The sequence below is a fragment of the Leuciscus leuciscus genome (assembly GCF_965113295.1).
Source record: "Leuciscus leuciscus genome assembly, chromosome: 7".
NCBI classification, from domain to species: domain Eukaryota; kingdom Metazoa; phylum Chordata; class Actinopteri; order Cypriniformes; family Leuciscidae; genus Leuciscus; species Leuciscus leuciscus.
Genome location: NC_138731.1, coordinates 6,646,247 through 6,654,400, shown reverse-complemented (window position 1 = coordinate 6,654,400; position 8,154 = coordinate 6,646,247). Strand labels below are relative to the sequence as shown.

Here is an 8,154-nt window from a genome sequence, read left to right as displayed (position 1 = left end):
TGCCGGATTCAACAAGAAACTGTTACTAAAACATGAAGCAGTTCCAACTTTACAACCAGAGACAACAGTTGTTGGGCCACAACCTGTAAGTAAGACTTAATCATTTTAAATGTATTTGCATGTATAATTTCAGACGTAATGTTTTAGTTTTATCAAGGACGTAAACAAATGCCAGCGCTGGCTTTAGTAGCCACTTACACGTACAAACGCGTACAAACATTTTGAACCTGAATTTGTAATTATGTACTAATTTTGTAAATGTATTTTCCATGTATATTTTATGACGATCGATTTGATCAGGAACGTAAACCAATGCCAACGCTGTTTGTTTATAGCCAGTTAGTTCGATGCTATTTTGTGTGTATAAGACAAACGTGTATAAAGTTACAAAAAATTATATAGCCTAATCGCAACAGCAAACTTCAGCTGCTGAAGTTAAAACAATAACTTTAAAAAACTGTATTACTCAGTCATTTATTCAGTTATATTAAATGTTTAATCAGGAGAAAACCGTATCTCAAAAGCTAACAAGCAGCAGTAGCATTTTCAAGTAACAGCATATCGGAATTCATATATAATAATAGTAGATTAGAATAGAATAATAATAATAATAAAAAATTTACCATTCAGAAACGTTTTGTAAGAGCCGTGTTTGCGGAGGTTGCTTGACTCTCTTCATTGCCGCTTTCTGGGTCTGATCTGGCTCAAACTGATACGGCAGTATTGACACCATTATTTACATTTGACCGGAGCACATGCAACTTTCGCCCGTAAAGGTAATGGGCGTGAAGTTTCCGGACAACATGCACTACGCAGTTTAGCCAATTACAACACACCGGCCGAACTAACCAATCTGAGCCCATTGCCTGTTTCCGAGGGAGTGGTTTCATAGAATCAGGAAGTCAACCGGTCGTTCAAATGACAGAGGAGAAAGCAGCTTACAATAAAGGTGAAATTTATGAAAAATAAGACTTAAAAAAAACAAAAAACCCCGAAGACATGTTATATTGCACCCCACAAACACAATCATGCAAAGAAAAAAAGCAGTAAACCACCCCTTTAACTAAAAAATATCAATACATTTATTACAAGATTTATTAATCTTTGTTAACGATAGTTAACAATCCAACTGTTCATTGTTAGTTCATATTACTATTACATTGTTGGCTGCCATTTACTTCCATTCTATGGACATACACATCTGAAAACTTCTACAAATTCTATTTTGTTCAGATGAACAATGAAAGGCTTACACATGGAATGAAAAAAGGCACACACATGGGTGAATAAATGGGTTTTCATTTTGGGTGGACTATTCACTTAAAGCCCTGATTTTACATCTACCAGGCATGATGTGATCAGCTAAAGACAAAATAAGACCCTCCCCCCTGCAAAATTATTACTATTAAAAATATTTTATTAAAATGAATAAAACTAAATCTTATTATTCCACTAATACATCTTTTATTGTGAAATGAAAATTGAGCATTTAATAATAATCAATCATATATTCTATTATAAAACATAAAAGTATTAACAGAATTGTTGTTATATATATTAAAAAAAAAATCACTTACCACATACTCCTTGCAGAAAGAGTCTGGATCTTCAGTCAGGTAGATCATCAGGCCTTTCAGGATGCACTCTCTCCTGATGTTTATGTTGTCACACCACAGCAGGGGGGAAATCAAGACTGAAATTAGCCAAATGCAGAAAGCTGTATAATAACTAGACAAAACAGAAGACAATGCATGCATTTATACTAACAGAGTCTGTGATCGCCAGGGCGTTTTTGATCTTTTGCCCCTTCACTCCTCCTTTGCTCTTGAAGATCTGCATCAGTTTATCTGAAAAGTGGCCCAGCTGTGATAGGAACATTGATTGCAGTGGCTTCGTAGTGACCTGCATGAACTCTGCGTTCACCTTCAAAATGAAAAAAAAAAAAAAAAAATTGTTTTGTTTATCCTTCTTACTACGAAAATACCCAATAACGACTAAAATAAAACACTACATAACATGTTTACTTACTTCACTCTGCTGAAAAAGAGCTGGCCATTGATTCTTGAACACCTCTATCATGGGCATTGGCTGACGACAATTGGTTTGAAGTCTATTAATGAATGTGGATTGTGTTTCCGGTATCTGTGGGTGTTAAATGTCCTGTAAATATTACTTTCAAATGCACATCCTACAAACATACACTGAACTGTTTCATTATGCCTGATATGTCCATTTATGTGTTGAAAATAATCTCTTTCTGCTGCTAGCTCCTTGCATGAGCACACAAGACACTGGAATGTTGTTAATTCTTCTGGCTTTGGAGTTTCCTGTTTAGCATGTATTTTGTATGTGTGATTAAGAAGCTTACTCCATGTACTAAACGTGCATGGGCAATCTGTGTATGGACATGGATAGCGAAAACTGCCCCTAAAGCACACACGAGTCTGCCTAAAATGCTGCAGCAACAAATAGCCTACCTGCTAGCTAGTTTCGATGAACATTCTTTGCACTGCCACATTCACAATCCTAAAAAGAAGAATAGAAAAGTATTATTAGATACCATATTTAACAAATGACAAGTAAATCAGAATATCTGAATATTTGAATATGACTTACTGTAACTAGGAGGTTGCTGTTCACCTGGTCATGTTCATAAACTGTGAAAGAGAAGATGTTGATTAGGCGTGGGAACCAGTACTCATATGAATATGCTTTGTGTTTCATCGTGCAATTGATACGCAAAAATGACTTTTTACATGCATATTTACACACTGTAAACCCCTTGGGTAGGTTTAGTGGTGTGGGGTACGTGCATATTATACGCCGTCAAAGTGCGTATCTTATGCACGCAAAAACTGCGCATCATATGCGAAAACATAATTCATTTTGCTTCTTACGTCTCGAGTTTTAATATTTTTTATGTTGTCAAATGATTCAATTTTTTTAATTTTTAATACTTTTAATATTTATTAAGAGATTGACTACTTAACTGTGGTTGTGAATGTTGATGACCAACTTTTAAAAAACATTAGGCTACAATATTTAGATCTGGGTTATCATGATATTCTTTAGTATTTCAACATTCTTCAATTAAGTTTGACAAATATGTTAACTGGGGTACTATACAGTGAAAAGTACCACACTAGGCACAATCAAGCACCAGTATGTTTTTGTGCTTTGCTTCGCATGCATTTAGGGAACGGCATAATAACATAGTCTAGACTTGAACACAGGGTCCTGGGCAAATTGGTTGTGTTTAAATATCTCATGTATCACATTAAGAAAATATAAAGTTGGAAAGCAAGACCGTTCAACAAATTAATGTGGATGTAGAGATACTGTTTTTTCCACAATGTTTCCAAAACTCATTTGTTTGACCTTTCATAAGCCTGACGAACTTGGAGTGGTTAAAATTTATTTTAAACACTGCTCCTGGAGATTATTCCACAACATTTACTGGTGCACTGCACAATTTATGTTTATGTATATATATATATATATATATATATATATATATATATATATAGAGAGAGAGAGAGAGAGAGAGAGATATAGATATAGATATAGATAGATAGATAGGCCTATTTTTTTTTAGAAACGAATGGGAGTTCACATAATACATAGATCGATAATTTCAACAAATATGCGTTTTATAGCGTTAATCAAATAGCGTGTTTACTGCAAAAACAGACGACGGACTATCGTCCATTCTGTCACATTTTTCAGGTGTTCTGACTGATGTAGGCTAACCCCTGTCTGTCACTTGCTCTGATTTACCTTGGGCAGCTCAGCTACGATGTTGTAAATAGGTAGTTTACATGATAAATATTAATATTGAGATATACGTTACCTCTAGTTTTAATCATTTAAACTGGCCTTTGAACAAAAACTATGTTTTCGTGTATTTTTCCTCCCACAGCGCTTAACCTTAATTTCATATGGTGATTGTGAAACACGGAACACCTCATTTCATGATTTTATGGTGAAATGTCTTATATTTGATGTTAGGCAGGTCAAATTTGATCAAGAACAATGCACTGTGGCCAATTCAGCGTAACTTAAGTGACGCAGCAAAAATAGACTTGGCGCCGAAACAATCGCAAGCCTCCAATTCATTTTATGACGGATCAATCCAGCTAGCAAGCCAATTAGTTAAGAACCAATTTTGCACAGTTACAGTCAAATTCTGAATCGTTATAGCAGCTACTGGTTTAACACAGAATTTGCAAGTTGCGTGTGTAAGTTAAGCTATCGAAGGGACACTTAGAACAATTCACCTTGCATACCTTTCACTGCGGTTGCATATTTCACTCAACATTATGATATAAGTTACACATTCTCTTACAGTGAGGTAAATTATTTATTACAAATACTCAAACAAGATAATACTTACCAATAACGAATACGACGTAGCAGTCCTTACGGCGGCAGACGAGAAAATGGCGTCCACACACTCTGAGCATGTTCTTCTCTGAGCTTGTCTTGCACATGCGCAAATGGCGCGCTCCGAAGCCAAATTAATTTGAGTTAACCAAATTAAAATAAATCTCATAGATGACACTTTTTATACATTTTACGTTAGACTTATTAAATATATATATACGTATTATTCCTAATTAGATATATTTAAATAAAGTGAACACAATTTAAATGTGTCATATCTAAGAAGGCCTTGAATCATTTTTTTTGAGTGTTCAGTAAACTCAAAAAAGCTTTGCAGCTGATTGCTTTACTTTTTTAAGTTGATTCAACTTCTTCAAACATCTCACCCAGATACTTGTATAGCCTTAACATTAAGAATCCAAATGCAGGGAGTAAACCATACCGTAAATACAACACAATACAAAAGACATTGCTATCATTCAGAACTTATTTATTGACAAAAAATAATTTTATCTGCATTAGGTACACATATTAGAAGGTGATGAAGTTCTATTCCACTCCTCAAGATATATATATATATATATATATATATATATATATATATAAAAAAGACTATGCCCAAAATTAGAGTACAAATTGGTATAAATAAATTCTCAACCTTACAATTATCCATATGGATTGCAGCTCCTTGGACAATTTTTTTGAAGGACTATGCAAAAAATCAGACTTGCAGAGCACTTTAGGTCAAGATAAATAAAATAAATAAAAAATAAAAAAAATAAAAAAAATCTTAACCAGTTACTACTGGTGTATTTTAATACTTTAGGATAGTTCACACTGAGGGCATAAATCAAGCCAAAGAGGAGAGTAACAGCTGTGGCAAAGGTCTTGCACATTATCTGGCCCAATCTGCTCTTATAGTAGAGAGGCACCTTATATATGGGTTTGAGTGGATAGTGGCAACATCACCCCATCCCCCATATCACCTGGCCAGGAGAGAATAAAGGAAGGTGTTCTGGCCCTCTCTGGGTCTCTTCTTCTTGGCTGGACGTGGAATTGGATAGGTGGTTTCTCTCTCTCTCTCTCCCTCTCTCTCTCCCCCTCTCTCTCTCTCTCTCTCTCTCTCTCTCTCTCTCTCTCTCTTTCCCTTTCTCTCTCTCTATCTCAGGTACAAGCTGGGTAAGATTATTTGGTGTAACCAATGTATAACCATGTTCTAGATATTTGAATTGATTGTGGAATTGATCTCTGATATCTGAAATATTAAATTGCTACAATGTGATTATTCCAACTGGGATTATTCCAACATTGTTTATTTAATGGTTAAAAGGAATAGACAAACATTCGCTCACTTTTAGTGAGGCACAGATATTATTAAAACCTTTCATTTATGGAGTCAGATGAATTAACGAGTAAATACATATGATCAATGTATTACAAATTTAACCAACCAATACTTTGCATGAGTGAGGACAGAACACGTGATATCTTCCCCGTGTATTGGCGAACCGGAGATTGGACCAAATATAGCGGGCCTTACAATGTTAAAAAACCTCAGAAAGTGAAAATTTCATGTCATGGGACCTTTAAGTAAAAGAGTTGGGGACATACAATGGAGACTTTTACATGGTGCAATAGCAGTTAATGCTATTTTTCTTATAGGTCAAGCAAAGCTGGCAATCTATATGAGTAGAAAAAACAAGATAGAAATGGGTGCAGATCAAGATATTAATATTCTGTTTTTAGCCACAGTTAAATCCAGAATACTCTGGATTAAAATTATTGTTTTTAATTTTTATAGTTCCATGGATGACGTTATCACATTTGAAATGAAATGGTGTAAGAATGAGGCTCTGTGCTCTGTTATTGATGGAAAAATATATTTTTCTCTTCTGCTAATGTAGGATTTTTTTTATTTTATTTTTATTTGTAGTTCTTTGTGGTATTAAAGGTAAATGTAAAATGGTAAATGTTGATTTGTTGAAAAAATGGTTAATGTGAAAAATTGTAATAAAGTCGTCTTTCAAAATTCAAATTCTCTCTCTCTCTCTCTCTCTCTCTCTCTCTCTCTCTCTCTCTCTCTCTCTCTCGTGCGCATGTGCGTGTTTGGTGTGGTGAGGAGTGGGGGCTGTGAGGAGTGTTTGATTGAACTTTAAATTTATACTTTTTTCTTTTTCTTTATGGGGATTTTTTTCTCACCTTAGTTAGGAAATAATTGGGAAGTTGTAAACACTTGTTTGTTATTTTTGTTTCGCGTCCATTTGTGGACAGTAAACATGGCCTCACCTTCTGCTGAGGGGACGCCGGTTTTGTCTATTGGAAATGGATGCAAATGTTTTCCTGATCAAATTTGCTGGGTGGAGGATGTACTCATGGCTATGGGAAAAGTTGTTGGCCATGATAAAATTGTGTCGGCGTCTAGAATGAATAAGGCCGTAGTTGTGTTTTTAAAAGATGAGAAATTCGTGAATATGCTCGTAGAGAGTGGAATAGAAATGTCGGACACATTTGTGCAGGTGACACCTTTACGCTCACCCGCGACGCGCGTCATCATTTCTAACGCACCTCCATTCATTAAAAATGAAGCGATTTTAAAAGAACTTGGTCGCTTTGGGAAGTTTGCGAGTGCAATTAGAGATGTGCCGCTTGGCTGTAAGAATAGTGCACTGAAGCACATCCAAGTTTTTGGATATTTCTTTCCGCGTACAGCACGGTGAAAGCTCGTACCTGATTTTTGCAACAACAGAAAGTATGCGTTGTTTTGAATGTGGGGATTTAGGTCACAAGAAATTGTTGTGCCCTCACAGAAAACAAACCGAGGAGGAAAATGAAGCGACCGGAAACGTTGAAAATAGAACTCAGTCGGATCGTAGTAAAACTAGTGACAAAACTGAAAAAAGACCCACACTGTTAAAAGAGACTTCCGCGCAACCGCAAAATAAAAAACAAAAAGTACAAAACGAGGATAAAAGCTCAACTAACAGTGGACGCGCACTTCCCCTTGAGGATATACAGCAGCTTTTAGATGGACAGGTGCAGGCTGAGGCAGATGCGGAGCCAATGATAAGATCTGAGGTGAGTGACTCTTCTTTTACGAAAGTGTGTAGTGTTTCAGAACGAGCTGGTCAGAGTAGTAGGCCTACATGTGATGATGAAATGGAAATTGAAAAGGCTAGTGGAAGCGGTTTACAGGTTGTTGAGAATGATGATGTTGATGACGTGTGTGTAGATGAGTCAAGATGTGATAGTGATAGTGGTTCAGACGTTTCTGAGTTTGAGTTGAGTCAACCGTCTGGGGATTTATATACTGTGGACGAGATTAATGACTTTCTGGATCATACAAAAGGACAGAAAGTAGATGTCCTGAAGTTTTTTCCTGATGCTGGCAAATTTTTGAGGTCAGTTGTGAATGTTCAGAAAAGTGTAAGTACTGATGTCATATCAAAACAAAAAAGATTTCGGTTGAAAAAACTGGCTACTGTAGTCCGTAAAAGTTTAAAAGGAAAAAAAAAGAATAAATAGGTTCACATGGTTTTGGGTGCTGCTCTTTTTTTTTCTTTCTTTCTCTGTCTGTCTTTCTTGTTTCTTTTTTTCTCCTCTAACATGCAAATCTTAAAGGTTAGTTCTTTAAACGTTAATGGAGTGAGGAATAGAGAAAAACGAGCTTTATTAACTGAGTTTCTTAAACTTAAAGAGTCGCATGTAACATTTTTACAAGAAACTCATAGTGATGAGAGCAATGAGGCAGATTGGGGTTTGTGTTGGGAGGGC

At 35.8% G+C, this 8,154-nt stretch overlaps 1 long non-coding RNA gene across 2 annotated transcripts; it reads right to left on the bottom strand.

The window, feature by feature from the left end:
• Positions 1 to 1,066: 1,066 nt before the first annotated feature.
• On the bottom strand, positions 1,067 to 4,688 carry LOC309503521. Of its 2 annotated transcripts, XR_014207687.1 has the most exons (4): positions 2,617 to 4,688; positions 2,478 to 2,526; positions 2,029 to 2,142; positions 1,067 to 1,923 (listed from the first exon to the last, which is right to left on the bottom strand). It is a non-coding gene; the product is annotated as an uncharacterized lncRNA (long non-coding RNA). The 2 variants fall into 2 exon arrangements; XR_014207686.1 differs by having other exon boundaries at positions 2,029 to 2,526.
• Positions 4,689 to 8,154: the final 3,466 nt, after the last annotated feature.